Source organism: Gracilinanus agilis, chromosome 4 (assembly GCF_016433145.1).
Source record: "Gracilinanus agilis isolate LMUSP501 chromosome 4, AgileGrace, whole genome shotgun sequence".
Lineage (NCBI taxonomy): Eukaryota > Metazoa > Chordata > Mammalia > Didelphimorphia > Didelphidae > Gracilinanus > Gracilinanus agilis.
The window spans coordinates 475,521,711-475,548,238 of record NC_058133.1 but is presented as its reverse complement, the minus strand read 5'-3'; the positions used below and the strand labels follow the sequence as shown (position 1 = coordinate 475,548,238).

Sequence of the window (26,528 nt, the reverse complement as noted above, 5' to 3'; positions counted from 1 at the left end):
TTAAAAACATGTATGGTGGAGTAAAACATCTCCAGGGGTTGGCCATGTCCAAAAATTATCTGTCTCATCTTTCATCCTTAGTCCTCTGGAATGGTGGTTGGTTATTGTGTTGATCAGAATCCCTGGTTATTTCATATTTGTTTGTTTTTCCCATATGGCGGTCATTGTATAAATTGTCTTGGATCACTTTGCTCTGCATCTTTCCAGGTTTCCTTGAAACTGTCCCCTTTGTTTCTTAAAGCATAATATAGTATGGTGTCATATTTATATACCATACCATAGTTTGTTCAGCCATTCTCTGATTTATACACTCTCCCTTTAGATTCCTATTCTTTACCAACACAAAAAGAGTTCTAAGAATTTCTATGCATCCTTAGTTAGTTGGTTTACCTTTTAAATATTTTTTTCCAATTACAAGTAAAAACAATTTTTAACATTAAATAAAAAAATGCCAAATTCCAAATTCTCTCCCTCCTTCTTTCCCCTCTCTAAGCAGGTGTTTTCTATATTATTTCACATTGTTTTTTATTCTGAAATTAAACACTAAAAAAGAACATTTTCATATCCACTTCAGAACACATAAAGAGGATTCTATATAAAATGGTGAATCTCCGTTTCACACTGCTTAAGAAAAAAGTATCTCTCTTGTATCCTAAGACCTCTCTCATTTTTAGTAGAAGCTTTGTGATCTTGCATATTTTTATCGCTCATCAGTTCAGTTATTTTTTATGACAAGTATCTTATGTTTTCTCCTACTTTTTCAATCTTTTGATTTTGTTCTAACATTTATCATTATTTCATGAAGTTATTGATTTCTATGTGGTCTATTCTAGTTTTCAGGGATTCCATTTCTTAGGTAAGGTTTACTACCTTCTCTTCTAAGCTAATTATTCTCTTTATAATTCTTTTCTTTTCTTTTCTTTTTTCTTTTTTTTTTTAAAACCCTTACCTTCCGTCTTGGAGTCAATACTGTGTATTGGCTCCAAGGCAGAAGAGTGGTAAGGGTAGGCAATGGGGGTCAAGTCACTTGCTCAGGGTCACACAGCTGGGAAGTGTCTGAGGTCAGATTTGAACCTAGGACCTCCCATCTCTAGACCTGACTCTCAATCCACTGAGCTACCCAGCTGCCCCCTTATAATTCTTTTCTCAAGAGCTTTTGTTTATCTTTTGCTTTATATTTCTTCTAGGTATTCATGTGGTCCTTGTGGAAAGTCCATTTTTTTCCTTTGAGGCTTTGCTTGCAATTGTTATGAAATGAGATGAACAAGTCTCTGGCACTGGGTTTATTTGATTTTGTTCATCTATTCAGCTTTAGTTCCTAAATTGGGGCTTTGTGTCAGGGCCAGAGTTGGCTCCATACTTCACTTTTAGGTGTGGGGTGGTCCACCCTACTTGGTCTACACCCAAGGTTACCCGAGTTCTTGCACTGACCTCTCCCTCCCAAGTTAGGCTCTCCTAGATTTTTGAAGTTGAAAGTCCTGAATGTGGGGGGCCCTCTCTGAGAGCCCCAAACAGGAGGCGTCTTCAAAAAAGGCTCTGAAAGACGTACATGAACAAATGCAGAGTGAAATAAGCAGAACCAGGAGAACATTGTACCCAGTAACAGCAATATCGTAGAATGATCAAAAAGGAGAGACTTAGCTACTCTCAGCAATACAGTGACCCAGGACAATTCTGAGGGACTTAGGACAAAGAACTGTTAGAATAGGAATGTAGAGAAAAGCTTTTTTTTAAACTTCAGTTTATTTGGGGTTTTGGTTTTATATGATTATTCTCTTACAAAAATGAACAATACGGAAATATTTTGCATGATGGTACGTGTATAGATCAGATCAGTTTGCTTGCCATCTCTGGGAGGAGGGAGGGAGACCATTTGGACTATATAACTTTAGAAAACTTATGTGGAAAATTCTTATTGAATGTAATTAGTAAAATAAAAAATATTCTTATTAAACAAAAAGGTTCTGACCTGGGGGCAACTAGGTGACTCAGTGGATTGAGAGCCAGACCTAGAGACTGAAAGTCCTAGGTTTAACTCTGACCTTAGCCACTTCTAGCTGTGTGACCCTGGGCAAGTCACTTAACCCCCATTACCCAGCCCTTACCTCTCTTCTGCCTTGGAACCAAATACACAGTATTGATTCTAAGACAGAAGGTAAGGTTTTTACTTAAAAGAAAAAAGCCCCTGAACTGCCTATTTGACATCTTGAACCAGGTGTTGTATAGACATCTTAAACTCATCATATCCCAAACAACTCATTCTCCTTCTCTCTAGACCTTCCATTCTTCCAAACTTCCCTGTAACTCTTGGGGTACCGTCACCCCCTCCCTGCCAGCTCCTAGCCTTACAAACGTAGTGTCATCCTTGACTTCTCGCTCTCCTCCAAGGCCCGTCAATTCCACCTTTGTGACATCTCTCATACCTTCTCTCCTCTGACATCGCCTCAGCCCTGGTACTCATTCTCACCACTTGTTGTTCAGGCGTGTCCTAGTCTTTGTGACCCCATTTGGGGTTTCTTGCCAAAGATATTGCAGTGGTTTGCCATTTCCTTCTCATCACCTGGACTATTACAACACCTTTCTTGTTTAGCTCCCTACCTGGAATCTCTCCCTGCTCCAGGACAGCTTCCACTTATCCATCCAAGAAGCTAGGTGGAGAGGTGGGTGGAATTTTGGATCTGGAGTCAGGATGACCTGAGTTCATATCTGGCCTTAGGCACTTGCTGGCTGTGTGTGATCCTAGACTAACTAGTGTCACTTAAACTGTTTGTCTTCATTTCCTCAACTGTAAAATGGGGATTAAAAATACCAGTCAAGGTAGTTGAGAGGACAAAATGAGATAAGATCAAGGAGCATTTTGCAAACTTTAAAGCACTATATAAATGCTAGCTAAAAAAAGTAATCTTCTAAAAACCTAGGTCTGACCACATCACGTCTTTATGCTGTAAACCTCAGTGGTTCAACTGTTTGGCTTTTAAAGTCTTCATAATTGCTCCTTCCTTCCTTCCTTCCTTCCTTCCTTCCTTCCTTCCTTCCTTCCTTCCTTCCTTCCTTTCTTTCTCTCTTTCTCTCTCCCCTCCCTCCCTTTCTTTCTTCCTTCCTTCCTTCCTTTCTCTCTCTCCCCTTCCCTCCCTCCCTCTTTCTTTCTTTCTTTCTTTCTTTCTTTCTTTCTTTCTTTCTTTCTTTCTTTCTTTCTTTCTTTCTTTCTTTCTTTCTTTCTTTCTTTCTTTCTTTCTTTCTTTCTTTCTTTCTTTCTTTCTTTCTTTCTTTCTTTCTTTCTTTCTTTCTTTCTTTCTTTCTTTCCCAAGGCAGAAGAGTAGTATGGGCTGCTGGGTGAAGAGACAGCTAAGAAGTATCTGAAGTAAGATTTGAACCCGGGACCTTTGGACTCTAAGCCTGGCTGAGCCACCTAGCTGTCCCTCTTCCTAACTTCTAATCTTCTTAGATCTTATTTTCCTCCACCTACTTTATAATCCAGTGACTCTGGCCACCTTGCTGCTTTTCCTATACAACACTCCATAATTTCATTGGCTGTCTCCCATGCCTAGAATTTTCTTCCTCCTTGTCTCTGCCTCCTGGTTTCTTTCAAAACTCATCTAAAATCTCATTTTCTACAAGAAGCATTTCCTTAGTGCTAATGCCTTCCCTCTGCCATCATCTCTAACTTATTCTGTATATATCTTATTTGTATGTAGTTGTTTATATAGTGTCTTCCCCATTAAACTGTGATCTCCTTAAGAGGAAGGACTGCTTTTTTGCCTTTCTTTCTATCCCTAGAGCTTCTAGTACAGAATATATAATAGAAACTTATTAAATGCTTGTTGATGTGGACTTGAAATGGCAAATCTCTATTATATAAAGCTTGATTTTCTTTTTAAGCAAGTCATATATTTTTATATTCAACCAAGTAATTTTTATATTATATTTATATTTAGCCAAGTAATATATTCAGCATCTTCATATTCCTTAAGCATGACCTATGTCCCAGGAATCTGATAGCAATTTTGTTTGATATGGAGACTATAGAAAAGTAAAAGTTGTTGATAGCATCTCCACCAAGTAGATGGGATGGAATCGGCACCAGGTGTTTGGCAACAGGAGAGAAACCTAATGATCTTCAAAATCTCTTCAGTTGGAAGTTTGGCTAGAGAGGGATTGACTTCAGCCCGAGGTATGTGGTCAGTGGCTTCAGCATGAGGTGACCTGTCAGTATGGAAGGGTTCAGCCCATCTCTCCAGGACCATATCCTTGTCATTGATCACTGAGGTTCTATCAGCATTGAGTAGTTTAGATGCACTCTGGGTCTATGGCCCATAGACAGCCTTCAGGATATCATAGAAGCCTGTTGGGTTGTTACTATCAGTGTAAAATTGAATTTCGTTTGCCTTCTTACTCAGTCAAGAATCTGGCATTTCTCTGAGATGTGGGCACGTTACTCTTTATTTATTTATTTTTAAAATTTATTTATCTTTAAACCCTTTACCTTTTGTCTTAGAATTGTGCAGGTGGAAAATTTGCCACACCTGAGCTACATTCCCAGCATCCTTTTAAGTTACGTCCTCCTTTGATGTACAGAGGCTTGGGAGATAAATTTTGGTTGAAACCCATGCTGCGGGACTCTTTTTTTTTTTTTGGAGCTTGTGTTCTTTTTTGGCAAAGTGCTGCAGCTGTGGGTCTCTGGCTCCCTGTGCTCTGCTCATTTGCCCAAAATAATTTTTTCCCTTTCTCATTTTATTTATTGTTAAATACTATGTAATAAATTCTTTTTTCCCACACAATCAATACTGTGTATTGGTTCCAAGGCAGAAGAGTGGTAAGGGCTGGGCAGTGGGGGTCAAGTGACTTGCCCAGGGTCACAGGTACTTTACTTTTGATGGAATGAAACACTGCCTTCTTAGAGATAGAGGAGCTATCCTGCTGGTAAACCTGTGAAGTTCTCACTTTTCATTGAATATCTTATGAATTTTTCCATCATTCTCATCAAAGAAATCCTGATGTTTGCTTGTGTTCTGGCCCAGATGAGTAAAAACTGTGCTGTATGCCAGATCTCTGAAAGCCACCCATTCCATTTTTGTTCCACTGTTGCCAACCACGTATTGACTCAGCTTTCCCTCCAAGTTAGCAACAAGTTGTTCCTGCACTGAGAAGCCCTCTAATCTGTTGATATGAAGTCTTCTGGGGGTAGTCCTGCCGTGGGGGCCCACTTTCTGCTGAATGCCCATGTTTAACTTGGAGAAGATAAGTCAATATGGGTCCAGCGTTCTGTGCCACACATCATCCTCAATCCTATCTGTTTCCTCTTCTTATGGCGACATAGTCTATTAAATGCCAATATTTTCTTCGAGGATGTATCTATGAAGTTTAATTGCCTTTAGATGAATGGAAAACAGTGTTGGTAAGAAGGTCATGAAGTGCAAAAGTTTTTGGTAATAAATGGCCATTGCTGTTGCTGTTTCCAACTCCATTCCTCCCAAGGACTCCCTGCCATGCCTACCAATCTGTGCCAACTCTGGCATTAAAGTCACCCAGAATGACAAGCTTGTCCTCTTCTGGCACACTGTTGATGAAGGTCTCCAGGTCTTCATAAAATTTTTCCTTGACTGTGTCAGGGTTCAGCATGGTGCACTGATGATGATAGCAGGGCCCTTTCCTGCAAGTGGTCATCAATTTGTCATGAGCCTGTGATTCACTGCTTTTGGGAGGCATACACGTTTTTGCTGACTAGATTAGAATTGATTGGGAAATCTATGCCAGCTTCACGGTACTCCTCATCACAGCAACCACTCCAGAAAAAAAAGACTTGTGTCCAGCTACGACTTCAGCAAATTGGTCATTTGCCAGCCTTTTTTTTTTTTTTCCTACTTAGGATTGTTGTTTGGATGTGATCCCTGCTGAGTTCTCTTGTAGCAAGAGCTGCTCATCTTTCAAGCCTACTGGATTTTGGGTAGTCCATAAGCACACACACATTCCACCTACCAATGAGTGGAATTGTCTTTGCAAAAGTTTTTATACATTTTTTTGTGTTTTGACCACAGGGTTGTAAGGAGTAAAAGGGTTTTCCTTGGGTGAATATTAACAGGTTTGGTCACCAGGGAATATTATCAATCCCCAATTAAAGAATAACCTCAAGTCAAAATGACTTTTATGAAAATTTATTTACAAACGAGGAGAGGACTAATTATATCACAGGGTAAGATCCCCACCTGCCTCAGTAAGCAGGCCAGAGTTAGGTTAGGCAAAGCAGACCACTCTTAGGGCATCTTTCCTAACCCTTTCCTCACATCAAGAGGTGATCCTTAAAAAAAAGGCTGCTTGGACACCTGAGGCGCTACCGTATCCCACTGCTGGTCCCCTACGCTCTGGGCTGTTACTGTTCAGGGTTGTGACTATGATCTGAACTGCCAAGCATCCAAACTCTACTGCCACATTGTCTGAAAGAGGATGTTACTGAGAAGTCACACAAGGAAAACTCTTAGATGGAAGTCAGAAGAAGGGGTACAAGGATACTCACAATCTTTATGAAAATCTTTGGTATTGATTAGGAGCCATGGAAGACCCTGGTACAGAGGACCATGCAGCACAGCAAGGCTGCATTAAAGAAGTTTCTGTGCCCTCTGAGCAAAGCAGAATTGCAGCAGCTCAAAAGAAAATGTAAGACGGGCAAATTGAGAGATATGTCCATCTCCAATGTTCATATGGGCGATTAGTGCCCAGCCTGTGGTAGAAGCTTCTGAGCTCATATCGGTCTGATCAGCCACCGTCAAACACACTGACATCATGGTGCCATTTTGGTCCTCTTTGAGAACAAAGGACAACAACCAGACAACTCTGATACCTAATTATGATATAATCTGAGTGAACAAAGGACAATGCCAATGGGGAGCTCCAGTGGGTCCTCCTGAGCTGGAGAAGCCTTCAAGGATGGGTCTGGAGATAGTTTGTGTGTCTTCTCCCCAAGGATCAGCTTAGCTAGCTTTAACAAGAAAGTTGGCTACCAGTTGCTGAGTTATTTTTTGATCACAAAACCCTGAGAAGATTGGGACTATCTCATTAGAGCATAATGTCTACATGGATAAAATTACAACTCTTTTGAGGTATTAACGTAAGGAATATCTTGGGATAGTGGAATTCGAGGAAAGGGTCACAATAACAAAAATCTCTCACATTTGCCTAACACTTCATAGTTTTTACAATACCTCCCATGACCTCATTTTGTCCTTAGAATCCATTGGAAGTTATGATTCACTCGACGTCTCCATGTCACTCAAAGTTAGGGAGAGCAAATTGAACCCTGGACTCTTATTGCCAGTTCAGAACTCTCAATGATCATCTTAATCTCTACCTCTACTGCATTCCATTTTTACTTTTGTTAAGATGAAAGTTCTCTGGAGACTGTATTTTTATTTATATGTGTTTAACATGTATAACCCAGATTGAATTGCTTGTCCGCTCTCGGAGTGGGGAGGGAAGAAGGGAGGGAGACAATATGGATCATATGGCTTTGGAAAACTTCTGTGGAAATTTGTTACTAAAATAAAAAATGTGTATGTATTTATTAAATACTTTAAAACGTGGATCAGAGAAAGAAAAGGTACTAGCCACACGTGGCTGGCTCTTCCCTTCCCAAGCCACCTCTCCTAGCCTGTGCTTGTCCACGCTGGCACTCTCCTGGTCACCTTCCCCCAGCCAACTGGGTGGGGGGTCACACTACACATACACCAATGCTCATCTAGTCACTTCCTCTCACAGTGATTCTGAGCAAAAAGAGAGCCACTTCCCTTTCCCGGTCCAATCTTCTGCTCTTCGTGACTTCACTTCTCTGATTTGGTGGACTGACCTCAGTCTGGATCAGAGACATGTCTTTGGGATCCCAGGAGTCGCCTGGGACAAGTGGCAAGCATTTTCCTGGCTCTAGGAAGCCAAGAGGCCCTCCCCAGAGTACACACATGTCCCCCTTATTTTAACAGCTAAAGCATCAGCCTTTGTTCTTAGTTCAGTCTACTGGGAGGGTTGAATTGCCACCTAATTCAATCAGAGGATGGGCTATTTTCAAACTCAATCTGAAACTTTCCCTGTAAAATCCAAGGCCGATCTTAGGGTACCAAGAGAAAGAAAAGGGCTGCAGGCTAGGGTTAAATTCTCACATTTCTGTGACTTTAAAGAATTGATCCCAATAGATATTTTTGCCTATTTAGGCAAGTGACAGAGGAGTACTCCATTAGAAGCTCATTTGTGTGCCTTTGAAGGGGTCCATATAATTTTACAATGGGCAGTAACTGGTTTTTGTTGTTTTTCTTAGCCTCAGGCATAGCAACTTTAGGCAGGTACCTACCACAGTCTGGAGGGGTCTGTGGATTGTTATTCATCGTGCTATGTAATTTGGAAATATAGCATGCAACTACATTGTCAGCCCTGAATGGCAGCCTTTCAAAAATTGCCACACATCTCAACATAAGAGAAAAGGCTGCTCTCTTGTCAATGATGCTTGATGACTGCTAAGAACAGGTGGGTCCTTAAGGACGGCCCCAAGTGGACTTGTTTGGGCTTGTAAGATGGCCTGGCCAAGATTCTTAGAACTGGGGAAAACAGAAAACCACCCATGACTTTACACTCTTTACTCTTTAATTTGAAGCTGCCACATACCAGGGTGTCCCTCGGTGGCAAATAGGTTCAAATGCAGTAGAAAAGACTGCTGGAAAGATGGGGAGGGAGGTCAGGAAACTTGGGGTTCTAGTCTCCACTCTGCTACTAAGTGTTGTTGAGTCGTTTCAGTCCTGTTCAACTCTTCATGACCCACTTTGGAGTTTTCTTGGCAAAGATACTGGAGTGGTTTGCCATTATTTCCTTCTCTAGCTCATTTGACGGATGAGGAAACTGAGGCAGGTGAGGTTACATGACTTGCCCAGGGTCACACAGCTAGTATAGCTATGATGAATTTGGGCAAGTCATCTAAATTCTCTAGACCTATTCCCTCATTTGTAAAATGTAAATAATGTACCCTTCACTTCCTCTCAAGTTGGAAGGTTTTCCTGAAGGGCAGCACTGTGCCATTGTGTGCTGTGTATTAGGAGGGAAATATAAATCCCAAATGTAAGAATGCTGAACCCTTATACTTCCTACCTGTGTAAATGGAGAAGGGATTACTTTGTTTTATTTTTTTTTTTAAACTCTTACCTTCCGTCTTAGAATCCATATTGTGTGGTAAGAGGGTTAAGTGACTTGCCCAGGGTCACACAGCTAGGATGTAATGGAGGTCAGATTTGAACCCAGGACCTCCCATCTCTGGCTATCAAACCACTAAGCCACCTAGCTGCCCCCAGAGGGATAACTTTGGAAGAGGACTTTAAGAGAGACAGTTGAGGGAGGAAAGCAGTGACTGGCTATCAGGAACTCTTGAAGCCACAAACATCAGAGAAGTTGGGTCTGCAACATATCCCTTCTCCTATTTACTTCCTTAGGACTGCTAATCCTTATACTTTTTGGAGCTGAGACCTTACCTTGCCCCAGATGAAGAGCTCAATTACTTGTTGATATTCTTTGTTCCATTCTACTCTGCTTTTTTTTTTTTCTTTTAAAAGATTACAATTTGTTGACCAGAATTTGCTTTTCCCAAATGAAAACATGCATCAATTATATCTTGCTCCATTTCTGTTCTAATCTGTAAAAGAGCCCCAATTTCTGTTTACTGCTGACTTGGATATGAAGTTTTACAAATGTAACCCCAGTCCCCAAACCCATTGATATGGGACTTACTTGCTATTTGTGATGGTTGTGGTCATATGTTTAACCAGAGTTTGATGGGAGGGAGCTAGGCTGGCAATAGTGAGCCAAGTATTATCCTCCCCTTTGAATTAAGCAGGGAAAATGCTATTGATCCGTGCCCCCCGAAATTCTGTACCCCTACACTGCCAATAGCTAAGATGTAGCGGAGAGATAGACTTCTACCCTAATACCTTTCCCGAAGATGGGCACCAGAAAGAACAAGCCTCAGGCCTCCGCCTGCTCCCCTCAGAGATGGAAATCACAGTCTCCCTTGGAGAAGATCCGCTCTCTGTCAACGCCACACATGAGCCAAATGGTCTTTCTATCATACAGCGTAACCATATAATCTTGCTGTAATAAGAACCGGCATTTGTAAATGGTTTTACACAAGTTCTTACTAGCCACAAAGGTTCGTGCCTAAAAATGACTTCCAACTATTACAAAGTCTGAAAAATGGGAGGCTCAGACTAGACGGTCTGAATCCCTTCCAATTCTCGATCTAGGAGCCGAGCAGCCCAAGTCTTAGACAAGAAACAGAAGACTAGAGAAGCATAAATTCTGTTTGGCTCATTGTTACCCACGGAAGGCAAGAGATGCAGAAGAGGAAAACTGATTTTTCCAAGTGGACTTGGTGTCAGAGAATGGATTTGGACTTTTACAGCTTGAAATATAGGAATGACAGACCCCTGGCTAGAGATGAGGTACATTATAGCGATAAAGGCTTGTAAGACTGTATCTATTGGAAGAAAGTGTAGAGGAAGTTAAGGAAGTCGAGAAATGCAAAAGAAAAGAGTATCATCAAAGAAGGCAATCGAACAAGGAAAGGGACAGAAACTTTGTGAACTGGAAGAATATATTTCAGGGGCAGCTGGGTGGCTCAGTGGATTGAGAGCCAGGCCCAGAGATGGGAGGTCCTGGGTTCAAATTTGACTTGCAAGTCACTTGACCCCCATCGCCTAGCCCTTACCACTCTTCTGCTTTGGAACCAATAAACAGCATTGATTCCAAGACAGAAGGTAAGGATTTAAAAAAAAAAAGTACCTAGCTATCTATATAATATTATATATTGATTTATATATGTTTATATTTATTATATATGATATTATATATAATATATACATATATATTTTATGTATATGAATATATATAGTATGTATATATATTTCTTTCAAAGTAAGAAGAAAATTGATGAACTTAGAACTCTTCATAAATAGGCCAGGCAAATTAGCTTCTCTGAAGAAGAATATGGATCAGTTTAGTAGCTTTGCATTTGAAAAAGGAAGTGACCAATATTTAAAAAAAAAAAACAAAGGAAGAAATGTTGGAAAAATTTAGAAATGCCACGTTAAAGAGCATCTGTGAAATTCTTGATTTGGAGAGATCGGGAATAAATAGTGAACTAGTAGCCAGAATCTCGAATTTTTTAATGCATCCAAAACTTTCTAGCAAGTTATTGCCAAAATAATAAAAAAAATTATTTAAAAACCAAGCAAAGNTGTATATAAATATATATAGTATGTATATATATTTCTTTCAAAGTAAGAAGAAAATTGATGAACTTAGAACTCTTCATAAATAGACCAGGCACATTAGCTTCTCTGAAGAAGAATATGGATCAGTTTAGTAGCTTTGCAATTGAAAAAGGAAGTGACCAATATTTAAAAAAAAAAAAAACAAAGGAAGAAATGTTGGAAAAATTTAGAAATGCCACGTTAAAGAGCATCTGTGAAATTCTTGATTTGGAGAGATCGGGAATAAATAGTGAACTAGTAGCCAGAATCTCGAATTTTTTAATGCATCCAAAACTTTCTAGCAAGTTATTGCCAAAATAATAAAAAAAATTATTTAAAAACCAAGCAAAGGCAGTGAAAAAGAACAGAGAGGTTTTGGAATGACAAGGACAGCTAAGCATACCAAATGCCCTGAAATGCTGTGAGATGAATCTAGTAGTAAAGATGAAAAAAAGAAAGAAAGAAAAAGACTCTTCAGAAGAAGAAACTTAAAAAAGTGAAGAACCACTAAAAAAGACATCCAAAAAAGAAAAAGCCTAAACAAAAAACTCCTTCTATATGTTTTATGTAATAATACATGTGTAATCCAGATTGAATTGGGAGGGGGGAGGGAGGAAAGGATGGCGACAACATGAATCATATAACTTTGGAAAACTTCTGTGGAAATCTGTTATTAAAATAATAATTAAAAAAAACTCCTAAAAGCAAAAAGCTATAAAAAGTGTCAGTGTTAAGAGGTTGGATGGCAGTTCTACTAAGAAAAATCAAAATAATTCCAAGAAAGAAAGTGAATCTGAATATAGTTCAATTAAAACATTTTAAAAGTTGAAAAACAAAAGTTTTGCTTAACGTTTATGAGCCAAAGTTAACAGTCACTTCTGCTGAAAACATTGTTTCATCAACAAGGATTTAGAAAATAAAATAAAAGTGATAAAGACCAGCAAAAAGAATGTATTTTCTTTTCTAAATCCTTGTTGGTTCAACATTATGTTCAGCTTTGTTTGAATTCGCCCTTTAAAACTGCCTTTTTTGGGGGCAGCTGGGTAACTCGGTGGATTGAAAGCCAGGCTAAGAGAAGGGAGGTCCTCGGTTCAAATCTGACCCCAGACACTTCCCAGCTGTATGACCCTGGGCCAGTCACTTGACCCCCATTGCCTAGCCCTTACCACTTCTGCCTTGGAGCAGAAGGTAAGGGTTTAAAAGAAAATTAAAAAAAAATGATAAAATAAAATTGCCTTTTTATGCAGTTTTATTAGTTAAGATCTGTGCACGGCAGGAATGTTCCCTGCTTTTTTTTAAATAGTTGTGTATCTGTGTATATGGTAGCAATCACGCCCCGGTAAAACTCTCTTGGCAGATGGGCTAAACCAGGTTGAGGGTAACCAACAGGGCTCAAACCTGTCTATGAGTTAGGGGGATGTCTGCTCCAAGCATGTGAAGACTTCCCCAAGCAAAATGGATGGATGAGAACAATTTGTTCCAGCTTCCACAAAGGCTATTGCAGCAGGAGCTGGGGAACCCTTAGAGCTTGGCCAGACATCAGGGACTCCCAGGTCACCCCACTCCATCCCAGTCATGCCCAGGCATCCTGACTTTTGTCCTGCCACTGGACTTGGGATGACTCTGGAAGAGAGAGTGAGGCTGATGACTTTGTGCCGTTCTGCCTCTCTTGAATCCATTTCACTCACAAGCCAATCATGGTCCTCATCAAAAACTAAGGACTAACAACAACATCAGACTGTTATAGATTGTTGTATTTCTATTAGTGAAATACTTTTAATAATCCAGTCAGAACAAAAGCTGTTGTAACTATTGACATCTTATACATGTAGGATTTGGGTTATTGCAGGATCTGATATAAAAAATATTTTGAATATATATTCAGACAAATAATCTAAACTTAGGGTAGTGTATTAATTATATTCAGGGGCAGCTAGATGGCACAGTAGATAGATTATCTGGTCTGAAGTTAGGAAGACCTGAGTTCAAATCTGACCTCAGATACTGTGTATTCCTGGGCAAGTAACCTATCCCTGTTGGACTCAGTTTCCTCTTCTGTCAAATGAGCTGGAAAAGAAAATGGCAAACCCCTCCAGTATCTTTGCTGAAAAAAACCCAAATAAGGCCACAAAGAGTCAAAAATTTACTGAAGCAACTCAACAACAAAACAAAATTTATTATAACCAGGTCATACAATATATATGCTATGAATATTTGGATGATTAAATCTCAACTATCTTTTTTTTTTAAACCCTTAACTTCTGTGTATTGGCTCCTTGGTGGAAGAGTGGTAAGGGTGGGCAATGGGGGTCAAGTGACTTGCCCAGGGTCACACAGCTGGGAAGTGTCTGAGGCTGGATTTGAACCTAGAACCTCCCGTCTCTAGGCCTGACTCTCAATCCACTGAGCTACCCAACTGCCCCCTCAACTATCTTTTACATATGTACTATGGATACTATATGATAAAATATAAATCATAGTTGCTATTATTCTACTTAAAATAGAGTTATTATATATAAGATTTACATACTTCTTTTGTACAAATCAATTAAAAAATCCCAAAACCCTTACTTTCTGCTTTATAACCAATACCAAGTATTGGTTCTAAGACAGAAGAGCAATAAGGTCTAGGTAGTGAGGGTTAAATGTCTTGCCCAGGGTCACATAGTTAGGAAGTATCTGAGGTCAGATTTGAATCCAGGATCTCCTATCTCTAGGTGTGGCTCTATACCTGCCCCCAACTTCTCATTTTAAAATAAAATCTCTTAATGCATTGCTGGTGGAGTTGTGAACTGACCCAACCATTCTGGATGGCAATTTGGAACTATGCTCAAAGGGCTTTAAAAGAATGCCTGCCCTTTGATCCAGCCATACCACTGCTGGATTTGTACCCCAAAGAGATCATAAGGAAAAAGACTTGTACAAAAATATTTATAGCTGCACTCTTTGTGGTGGCAAAAAATTGGAAAATGGGTATGTCCTTCAATTGGGGAATGACTGAACAAATTGTGGTATCTGTTGGTGATGGAATACTATTGTGCTCAAAGGAATAAAGAACTGGAGGAATTCCATGTGAACTGGAAAGACATCCAGGAACTGATGCAGAGTGAAAGGAGCAGATCCAGGAGAACATTGTACACAGAGATGGATACACTGTGGCATAATCGAACATAACAGACTTCTCTACTAGCAGCAATGCAAGAATCCAGGGCAAGACTGAGGGACTTGTAAGAAAGAAAACTAGCCACATTCAGAGGAAGATCTGTGGGAGGAGAAACACAGAAGAAAAACAATTGCTTGAACACATGGGCTGTTGGGTATATTATTGGGGATGTAGACACTAAGTGATAACTCTAGTCCAACTATTAATGATATGGAATTAGGTCTTGATCAATGATATGTGTAAAACCCAGTGGAATTGTGCATTGGCTAAGGGGAATTAGGGGGGATTGGGGGAGAGGGAAAGAACATGAAATATGTAAGTAGGAGAAAATATTCAAAATAAAAAAAATTCAAAAAAAAATAAAATCTCATTTTCTTTTTCCTGTATAATTTGTCAATGAAGAAAATTAAAATTGTAAGTGATGAATGTTAAAAAATAAAGAAAAGAACACTTTTTTTAGTATCTTGCAAATCTAATCAAAAGATCTTGAACAATGATGGGGGAAGGAGGACAAAGACTACCTGTGTTTATTCTATAAACTAGATACCATAGAAAGTTACTATGGAAAGGGGGAAAAATAGCAGTTGAGACATCTAGAAATTCCCAGGAGACAAAATCCAAGAAAGGAAACAGTAGTGAATTCTTGACCTCAAATATCAATGCACAAATACTCAAAGTTTAGTCAACCAGCAAGAAGAGATCTTAAAGCAAAGAGGAAAATTTGACCTCTTGGGTACCAGTAAGACTTAGCTGGATGGAGCCTATGACTGGCTCTGGTTGGTTAGACCTTCTTCAAAAAGCCCAGTGAGTTAAAAAAAAAGTGCTGGTAAGTTGTGATGGGATGTGGTAGAGAGGGACGATATTGGACATTAAGAGGAAATATTGGAGGAGGAAAGTAGCACAGTGGACAGTGTCAGGCCTGGAGTCAGAAGGACCTGGGTTCAAGTTTGGCCTCAGATGCTTCCTAGTTGTGTGACCTTGAGCAAGTTATTTAACTCCAATTGTATAGCTCTTGCTGTTTTTTTTGTCATATTTGAATCTAAGACAGAAAATAAGAGTTTTATTTATTTATTTAGGAAGGAAGGAAGGAAGGAAGGAAGGAAGGAAGGAAGGAAGGAAGGAAGGAAGGAAGGAAGGAAAGAAAAGCTATATTTGTGTGAGATAATCTGGGAATCAGAAGGGGAGAAGCATGAGAGAGTATTGGGGAAAATAGAGGGCAAATAAGTGATACTACAGACACTCTGAACTTTACGAGGAAATGGATTGGGAAGCCGGGAAACATCACAAATGTGGCAGAAAGGTTTGATATACCATAGACTTGGTTACACAGGAATCTATTGGAACTCTTTTCCTGCCAAAAGCAGAGTAGCCAGTAACTTCTTGACTTGGCTTAATCATAATTTTATCCTTTAAAAGGTGAGAAACCAACCAGGTTTCCTTTGAACCAGGAAATATTCTGGATTTGATCCTCATTAACAGGGAGAAACTAAAAGTGATAGGAATCCTGGAAGGAGGTGGCCACTCTATACTAGAATTTGTAATAGAGAGGAAATCTGGGCAAATCCATACCCCTTAGATTTGGGGAGATCATGAGCTCCCATTTTTGTGTTTCTATTAACGTCAGCCAGTAGAGACAACTCTTAGCAAGACATTTACTAAGATGATGGAATAAGAAAAGCAACTACAGAAAACTTTCCCCCGTAAAGTTTGAATCCATCTCCTACAAATTCAGATAGTATCCATGGGAAGAGTAGGCATAAACTTAGATTACACTGGTAGTGAAGTACCCCACAATTCCAGAACTACAGGACCTAAATGTCTTTTATTCCTAGTGAACCCCTCATTGAACCCCTCCCCCTCAACACAAGTGTCTCTGCTAGTCAAGATGTGCAGTTTAATGTAAAAACATTTACCTTCTAAATTAGTATTGATACTAAGTATTAGTTCTAAGGCAGAAGAGTGGTAAAGGCCAGGCAATTGGGGTTGTGACTTGCCTAGGGTTGCACAACTAGGAACCCAGGACCTTCCAATTCCAGGTCTGGCACTCTATCCATTGAGCAACCTTGAACTTTTGGTTTTCAGGACTCATTATCTCTCAAATCCATTTTCTTTGCTACTAGAGCTCCTGCTGCTTGAAGCTCCTTCTAGTCTTGAGATTAGTAGCTTCACTGGGAAACTCCATGGACAATAGAGAGGAGAAGAGAAGAGAAAATATGTCTCCCCTTTCTTCCCAAAGTGATTCCTTTTCAGGGACCAGCCTATAGCTCCATTGAGCTCATAGTCAATGACATTGATTTTTTTTTTCAGTAAAATATGAGGCAAGATTCTCAACTGAAAGAGTGTGGAGAAAAGGTGCCGCCGGCGATTTGAAAAGGGATGAAAAGGTCTAGAAGAGGGACAGATAGGTGGCTCAGTGGATAGAAATCCAAGTCTGATTAATGCATTGCTGGTGGAGTTGTGAAATGATCCAACCATTCTGGATGGCAATTTGGAACTATGCTCAAAGGGCTTTAAAAGACTATCTGCATTTTGATCCAGCCATACCATTGCTGGATTTGTACCCCAAAGAGATCATAAGGAAAAAGACTTGTACAAAAATATTTACAGCTGCGCTCTTTGTGATGGCAAAAAATTGGAAGATGGGTATGTCCTTCAATTGGGGAATGGCTGAACAAATTGTGGTATCTGGTGGTGATGGAATACTATTGTGCTCAAAGGAATAAAGAACTGGAGGAATTCCATGTGAACTGGAAAGACCTCCAGGAATTTATGCAAAGTGAAAAGAGCAGAGCCAGGAGAACATTGTACAAGGAGACTGATACACTGTGGTAAAATAGAATGTAATGGACTTTTCTACTAGCAGCAATGCAATGACCCAGGACAACTATGAGAAACCTATGAGAAAGAATGCTATCCATATTCAGAGGAAGAACTGTGGGAGTAGAAACACAGAAGAAAAACAACCTGATCACATGGGTGAATGGGAATATAATTAGGGATACTGACTCAAAATGAGCACCCTAGTACAAATATTAATAATATGGAAATAGGTCTTTATCAATGACACGTGTAAAACCCAGTGGAATTGTGTGTCAGCTATGGGAGGGGGGTGGGAGGAGGGGAGGGAATAGAACATGAATCCTATAACCATGGAAAAATGCTCTAAATTAATTAATTAAATAACATTTTTTTAAAAAGAAAGAAAGAAATTCAAGTTTGAAAATAAGAGGTCCCGGGTTCAAATCTGGTTGCAGATGCTTCTTGGCTGTGTGACTCTGGACAAGTCACTTAACCCTATTGTCTAGTCCTTACTGCTTTTCTGCCTTGGGACCAATACTTAGTATTGATTCTAATACAAGATAAGGATTAAAAAAAAAAGAAAAAGGTCTGAAACAGCCCCTGTGATGGGTGGGATGGTGAATTAATTAGGAAGAGTAGAAGGATCACCTGGCAACAAGGAGGACCCAGTCATAACATAAATTTGTCCTAGACTGAGTCAGGACAAATTTTCTGATTTGTTCTGAAATGTTGCCTGATTTTCTCTACCTTCATTCAGCAGCAGGTAGTCCTACCACTTCAGTAGAAATGAAGGCAGAAAGATGGCTTGAGTGATGTAAGGCTGAGACTTAGTTGTATAAGATTGATATAGAATAATGGGACAAGGATGCAGAGTGAAAGGAGAAGAACCAGGAGAACACTGTACACAGAGACTGATACACAATGGTAAAATTGAATGAAATGGACTTCTCTACTAGCAGCAATGCAATGACCCAGGACAATTCTGAGGGACTTATGAGAAAGAACACTATCCACATCTAGAGAAGGAACTGTGGGAGTAGAAACACAGAAGAAAAACAACTGCTTAATCACATGGTTTGATGGGGATATGATTGGGGATGTAGACTCTAAACAATCACCCTAATGCAAATATCAATAATATGCAGATAGGTCTTGATCAATGACATATGTAAAACCCATTGGAATTGCTCATTGGATACGGGAGTGGGGAGGGAGGAGAGGAGGGAAAGGACATGAATCATGGAACCGTGGAAAAAATTTTCATAATCAACAAAATAAAAATAAATAAAAAAAGAATAATGGGGCAAGGGACTTAAGAAAAGAGAACATGGTGGAGTTAAACTGGTTCAGCTGGTAGAGTTTAACACTGGAGACAAGATGAAAAAAGAAGAGTGTGGCTAGTGTAGGGGTGAAGGCGGAGAGAACTGAGAAGCTGAGGGATTGCAGGTCGCATTTTGGACAAAGAGCAGGTTTGGAATGGGAGGTACAGAGAGAGATGGAAAGCCAATAAATTGTGGTGGGAGAGGTTAAGTCGTTTGCCTAGGTGACTAGGATAATGTCAGAAATGGGATTTGAACCCCCCCCCCCCCAGGTCTTCCTGATGACAAATCCACTATTCCATGCTTTCTCTGGGGGGAAATCCCCAAGCTATGTCATCCACTCTCCTTGGGTTGTTTCCCAACTTAGCTTCTGAAATGAGATAAGATCAAGTTCTTTCAGGGTGATATGGGCAGACATCGAACGTGCTGAACTAGAGAGACAGGACCCAAAAAGATCTTGATAGACCAGAGAGTATTAGACTAAACCCCAAGATTAAAGTGAATAGGGATCTAGTCTACACGTACAGAGAGGAGGAAGGTGGGGACATGGTTGGAGGATGGATGTTCTCAAGCTCTCTGGGGGGGTTTAGTAGAGAGCAAACTCAATATGAATCAGCAGGGTGAGGTGGTTGCCAAAAAAAGAATGAGATTTAGGGCAGCGTGGAGAGAGGCACAGCATCCATGAAAAGGGAGACGAGAGTCTCATTGTTTTCTGCCCTTCTCAGGCATAAACTCATCTTGGGTGTTGGGTTTAGTTCTGGGTGGCACCCCTGAAAAAGAATACTGATAAGCTGGAGAGTCTCTAGAAGGGGGCAATTAAACTAAAAAACCTTGAGCCCATGTCAGGGAAATTAGGAGATGCCACTGCAAGTATTTGGCCTGGAAAAGTGAAGACTTGGAGCAGAAAGGATCGCTGTCTTTTAAATATTTGAAGAGCTGTCCGGAAAAAGAAGGTTTATGTGTGTCCTCTTTGTGCAAGACCCATAGTCATGGGCAGAAGTTGTGAAGAGGCTAATTTAGGTTTAAAGAAAAAGTTCCTAACATTGTGTTCTTCAGTTGTTTCAACTGTGTCCAACTCTCATTTGGGGTTTTCTTGGTAAAGTAGTGGAACAGTCTGCCATTTCCTTCTCCAGCTAATTTTACAGATGGGGAAACTGAGGCAAACAGGGTTAATCGATTTGCCTAGGGTCACTTAGCTACTAAGTGTCTGAGGCCACATTTGAACTCGGGAACAAGAGTGTTCCTGACTCCAGGCACTCTGTCCACCATTACAGCTGTCCAAAAATGGAATAAGCAGCCTGGAGAGGGGCAGGTTCCCCTTCCTCACGTAGAGGTTGAAGGACCACTTTTTGGACATATTATATGTGGATTGGACTAGGCGGCTGCTGCGATCTCTTCACACTCTCTAATCTGTGATTTATTTAGCCTCATCACAACGCTGTGAAGTAGCTACTCCATACTGGTATCATCCTCATTTAACAGGTATGGAAACTGTGGCTCAGGAAATTAGCTGCCTACAGTTGTATAACTAAAGCGGCAGAGGTGGGATTAGAATCCCAGGTTTTCTAAGGTGATCTAACACAGCAGCCCCTAAGCTAAACTCATTCTAGAACTGAGTAAATTTTGGGCAGCTGGGTGGCTCAGTGGATGGAGAGCCAGGTCTAGAGATGGGAGGTCTTGGATCCAAATTTGTCCTTGGACACTTCCTAGCTGTGTGACCCTGGGCAAGTCACTTAACCCTCATTGCCTAGCCCTTACCGCTCTTCTGCCTTGGAACCAATACCCAGCATTATTTGGTTCTAAGGTGGATGGTAAGGGTTTAAGAAAAAAACCTCTAAGAAACGAAAGACTTCCAGCTCCAACATTCCAGGAGTCTATAAGATCCCTGACTTAAAACAGACAAAATAGTACCAAAGGTGGATTTTTCCCACCTAGACTATCCCGAGGAAGTTCACACCTATAAGTAACCCCATATCACATCTTAGAGATTAGTAATAGGTGTAGATGATGAAAGCCTGACTAGGAGTGTCAGGGGTGGAGTTCCTAGAAGTGAAGCATGAGTAAGGTGTTGGTTGGGAAAGGATAAAGGGGAGATCGGAGTTCATCTTTTATTATTTGTTTATTTATTCCCACCAATTACATGTCAATAAATTTCCACATAAGTTTTCCGAAGTTTAGATGATCCAAATTGTCTCCCCACTTTCCTTCCTTCTCCCCTCCCAGAGCTGGGTTAGACATGTCAGATTTATTTTTTCTAAAAAGTGTGTGATCTTGAAACCAAGTAAAAATATCCTAACTTAATTAAATAAACAAAGTTTCCAGATCCAGACAAATAAATAAGTGAATGAATGAATGAATGAATAAATGAATGAATGAATACATTTTAAAAAGTGTGTGTGTGTATGGCTATGTGTGTGGCCATTCTAAAGGTAGAGGGAACCTAATGAAAGAAAGAAGAGCTCTGGGCCCCAGATGGTCCAATGTCCAAATGGAGTTGTGGGATCCTATGGTTTCTGGGCTGCTTTGTAGCAAGAAGGGAAAGGAAATGCGAAGCAGGATTCAGAATTCAGGGCAGGTTAAGGAGTATTTTTGGAAGTAGGGCTGAGGCTAAGTGATTTTTCCTTTGTCTCCAACCCTGGAAAAGTTGAGGTAAGTTTGCAGTGAGTGGAAAGACCGTGTCTCTGCAGGTGTAGTGAAAACGTGAGCACATTTACCTGGATGTATTTCCTTTTAAGCACTGATATCACCTGGGCTTTACTAGGGGATGTTCTGATTCATTTCTGCAAGGTGACAGTATAGAGGGAGAAAACAGAGAGTCGAAGTGGCTCATTGTTGAAGGAGATAGAGCTAATGAGAAAGAACAGAGAAAGAACAGAGAAAGAGTTAGACTTCTCAACTCCTGGCCATGTCTAAAGCTCCATGCTTTTCCCCCATACTATAACTATATAGGACCGCCTCTGGGGCAATCCAGGGACCTCTCCATGCCCAGATATCTTGGTCTTGCTTCTCTGGAAGGCTTCTGCCTTTCCTGGTGCTCCACAAATCACCATTTGGGCCATCCTCTTTGCCACTTTCCTTTCCTGGTGAACCAGAGCGGCTTCCCTTCTAATCAAAATAGAACAAGCAACCTTTGTGCAGCAGCCCAGTCAGAGTCAATCCTTTTCTTCACCAATAGCTCGGTTCAGTCAGTGGGGGCTGATCAGTTTTTTCCAGTTTGATGATCCAGGAATATTCTGTTATTTGAGGCTCCAACAGCTCAATCCTCCTCTCCCTCTTTCTCCTCCCTCCGCCCCAGGCGCCTGACACAAGATGGCCCTTTCCTCTTCTTCTAAAGCTGTCTCCCAGACTCGAGTTCTTTGAAGGAAAAGATAGATGATGGTCTTTGTGTCTTCTCCTAGAAATCTGTAGAAATCTGGAAACAGTATTGTCCCTCCTTTCAGGATTTCTTTTCATTTACTCCTCTGAGAAACAGAGTGCCTCCTCTGTCCATATTTGCTGTGTGCAGGATGGGATGACCCAATTCCCACCCTCTAAGAGTTTACATTTTAGTTGGTTGGAATGAGCCGATAGATATAGAGATAAAACTACAAAGAGGAGGAGAAAGAATATGTTAAATGTAGTTGTTATGAAGGTATGTCATGTGGAAAGGGGATTAAATTTGTTTTGCTTGGCCCTGGAGTACAGAACTACTAGGATAAATGGGTGGAAGTTGTGAAGAGGCTGATTTCAACTCAATATAAAGAAAAAACTCCAAAATGGTCATTCAGTAGTTTCACTGTCTGACACTTGGTGACCCTGTGAACCGTAGCATGCCTGGCTCATTGTCTGTGGGTTTTTCTTGGCAGTTTCTTCCTCCCGTGAATCACCTTTGTCAGAATTCTCCACTATGACCCCTCCGTCTTGGGTAATCTTGCATGGAATAGCTCAGAGTTTCGTTGAGCTATGCAAGGCTGGGATCCAGGAAGGATCTTAACAATTAGAGCTGTCCAAAAATGGAATTGGGGGTGGGGGTAGCTCAGTGGATTGAGAGCCAGACCTAGAGACAGGAGGTCCTAGGTTCAAATCCGGCCTCAGATACTTCCCGGCTGTGTCACCCTGGGAAAGTCACTTGACCCCCATTGCTTACCCTTACCACTCTTCTGCCTTGTAGCCAATACAAGGCAGAAGGTAAGGGTTTAAAAAAAATGGAATGGGCTCTTTGATAAATAACAAGCATCCTGATATTGGAGGTCTTCAAGGAGAGTTTGGATGACAATTTGTGTTAAGTTTCTTAAGGAAGGCATCAACGATTTGAGTGAGGATTGTATTAAAGAGCACCGAATATGTAGTCAGAAGACCTGCATTTGAATTCCAACTGTACCAGTTACTACTCGTGTGGCTTTAAAAAAAAAAAAAGAATTTTTTTCAAAGAACAAGCATTTATTTCCTCTCTCTCACACTTATCTTTCCCTCTCCCAGTGGGGAGAAAAAAATGAAAAGGACAGATCCTTAAAAAAAAAAATCAGTCAATAAATATTTATTATGTGTTTACTACATGCCAGGCACCATGCTAAGCCCTTTGGGATACAAAGAAAGATGAAAGACTGTCTCTGATCACAGTCTAATGAGGAAGACAACATGTAAACAACTATTTACAAATAAGCTATAGACAGGGTAAAGAGGACATCATCCACTGAAGAAAAGCACTACGATTAAGGAGGCATTCAGAGAGGATTCTTATCTAAGTGGGATTTTAGGTGAGTCTAGTTAGGACAAGGAAGCTAAAACTTGAAGGTAGTAGAGAGAGTGAAATTTAAGAAGATTGGAAAAGTTTTGTGCGTAGGGAAAGGTTATGAAAGGGTAGGGTCTAGATGGCACAGTGGCTAGAGCACCAGATCTGGAGAGGAGAGGTCCCAAGTTTCAATCTGGCCTTGAATACCTTTTACTATATGACCCTGGGCAAGTCATTTGGCCCAGATTGCCTAGCCTTTGCCCTTCTGTCTTAGAGTTGTTACTAAGATAGAAATTAAGGGTTAAAAAACAAACAAAGGGAATAGTCAAGCTTAACATATTCCCACATTGGTCATATCCAAAAACATGTCTCATTCTGCCTTTTTAGTCCATCTCTTCTCTGGGTAGCATTCTTCATTGTCAATCTTCTAGAATGGAGGTTAGTCATTGTAACAATCTGAGTTCCTAAATCTCTCAAAGTTGTCTTTTACAATGTTATTTATTGCAAAAGTGAAAACTATTCTCTTGGTTCTGCTCCCTTTACTCTGCGTCAGTTCATACAAGTCTTCCCCAGTTTCTCTGAAAGCCTCCCCTTCATCATTTCTTCTGGCATAAAAATATCCTATTACATTCGTATACTATACTTTGTTCAGCCAATCCCTGATCAGTGGGCAGCCCTTCAGTTTCCAGTGCTTTGCCACTACAAAAAGAACTGCTATAAACATTTTTTGGACCTATAGATTATTTTCTTCTTTGAACTCTTTGAGGGCGTAGGCCTAGTTGTGGTCTTGCTAGGTTGAAAGGTATGCATGGATATGTTGGGGGGCATAGTTCCAAATTGCTTTCTAGAGGGGATGAACCAATTCATAGTGTAGATTATTTAGTATTTCTGGGCCTTGATTTCCTCAACTATAAAATGAATGGGTTAGAATAAATATTCTTCTAAGGTCCAAAACCCTATGATCCTAATGACTTCTAAAATCGTAATTGTAGATTAATGTTAAATTAAATTATTAAATTAAATTTAAATTGTAATTTTATATTAAAATTTTTAGTCCTATGATTTCAATCAGCTCTATCTAAGTCCTGTTATATTTCACTTAATCTTTATTTAAGGGCATGGGATCCCCTCTATTTCAATGGAGGTAGTCACAGAAGGACCAGAATGTAATCAAAAAGCATTCATAGTATTTAAATTAGGGGGCAGCTGGGTAGCTCAGTGGATTGAGAGCCAGGCCTAGAGATGGGAGGTCCTGGATTCAAATCTGGCCTCAGACACTTCCCAGCTGTGTGGCCCTGGGCAAGTCACTTGACCCCCATTGCCCACCCTTACCTCTCTTCTGCCTTAGAACCAAACCACAGTATTGATTCTAAGACAGAAGGCGAGGGCTTAAAACTTAAAAACAAGTTAAGCCCCAATCTTGTTATGAAGGATAAATACTAAGCCTAAAAGGGAAAAGCACCACTAAGTAAGTTGGCCAAGCCCTGGACAAATGTCAGAGTTCCAAAAATGGAAAGCTAGAGACATTGCAAGCCAGGAACTGTCTGTGGAAGAGACCCCTTGAGGGGAAAGAATCTCTCTCTTCTTTCTTGAAAGGGGAGCTACTTGACTAGGAGGAGAAACTATTCAGCAGAAGCCTCAAGACAAACACTTCCAACAGACATGGGTACAGAGAGAGAATCACCTGAGGAAGAAAGCAGCCAACGTAAGGATGCTGCAAAGAGAAAAGAGACTTCCAGGCTCTGCAGTATCAGAAGTTAGGAGTCATCTTTGCTTTTTGTGTGTTGTACCTGTTTTCCGCAGTAACTAGGTCTGAGTCTACTCTTTCCAAGGGTCCAATGGGCACTTGCGGGAGGGCGTGCCCCAAATTCATGGGAGAAATGGTTTATCTACTGACAGATTGCTAATGGGAAGCACAGCAGTGCCAGTTGGCTTATAAGGCAGTCAACTAGCATTTATAAAGCAATACTGTTAGTCAAGCTGACTCACGGGGTTATCACACCTTCATCTAAACTTGCACTCAGATGCAATGGTCCCTAGAAGGTGCTTGCTGTCTTGGTTCAAGGGGTAAACCTATGAGTCTCTATTCCTAACACTCTTGCTTTCACCCTTCTGCCAATGTGCTCCCTGATAACCATCAGCCTGTATATTTAATGATCTTTTAAATTTACTCTTGGTAAAGGCATCATTTACTCAAGACCATTAATCATGAAACATCCCCCCTCCTATAAAATGGGGATAGACTCACAAATAGGGATATTCATAGGAAGAAGAGGCTCAAATTTTGCATCTCATGGTAGTGAAACACACATGTAGAATATACTTGTAGCAAAGACAACTCACAATTTCTGGTACCTTGCACCCAGGATTCCATTCTCTCTTTGTAGTTGCTCAACTGGGTGAACCTAAGAACCATAGATGTTGTCCTTAAGTCTGTTTCTGACTCTTTGTGACCCCATTTGGGGTTTTCTTGGCAAAGATACTAGGATAGTTTGCCAGGTCCTATATCCAGCTCAGGTAGGTTGTGAAAGAGCCTTGAATGCCAGATTAATTAGTTGACACAGTCTCATGTAGACAGCAATGTTATTAAAGGAATGAAGGGCTTTGAGTACTTTAATTGTGATTGCTTGGTTCTTCTGGGAACTAATCACAGCTTTGTGGGTGATCGCTTTGTACCTGGACATATTTCTTAGCCAGCCATGAAGGGAAAACAAAATGGCAGCCTGGAAGATGGATGCAGCCTACCGAGTTTATACAAGCAGCACAACCTCTGACAACGTGACACTGTGCTGTTGGTAACATCGAGGTGGAATGGCCGAAGTTTTCTTTCCAAGTGCACGGAGCCAGAGCAACCTTCCCACAAGACAACAGCCCAACCTGGCTGAATGGACCTCAGCTCACAGACTTTCTTACCCAGAAACCCCCCAAATCCTGCAGGCGGCGCCGTCGCAGTCTAGACCGTAGAAAGTGAGCCAGACCAAGCTGCTGGGGCAGAGGCCAGGGTCTCTCCGTGAGCCAGGGAGGTGGGCCTCCCATGTCCCTTAGAAAGCATCCCACCACCTGATTGGTTCTCCTTGAGAATGATGGGCTCTTCTGACCAGTCACAGAACAGCTGTGCAGCATGCGTCTATTCCTGCAAGCCTGTGGTTTTTCCCAAAGAGTGTGGGCTGTGGGGCGAGGTTTGGGTTCTGTGAACACTTAGGGGCAAACCACAAATTCTGATGAATTCACACCACACCCTCCCCTTGGCCCAGCACCCCCAC

The 26,528-nt window shown here is 40.8% G+C and overlaps 1 pseudogene; it reads left to right on the top strand.

Moving 5' to 3' along the window:
• The first annotated feature begins 11,278 nt into the window (after window positions 1-11,278).
• LOC123246753 lies at window positions 11,279-12,343 on the top strand (annotated as a pseudogene).
• Window positions 12,344-26,528: the final 14,185 nt, after the last annotated feature.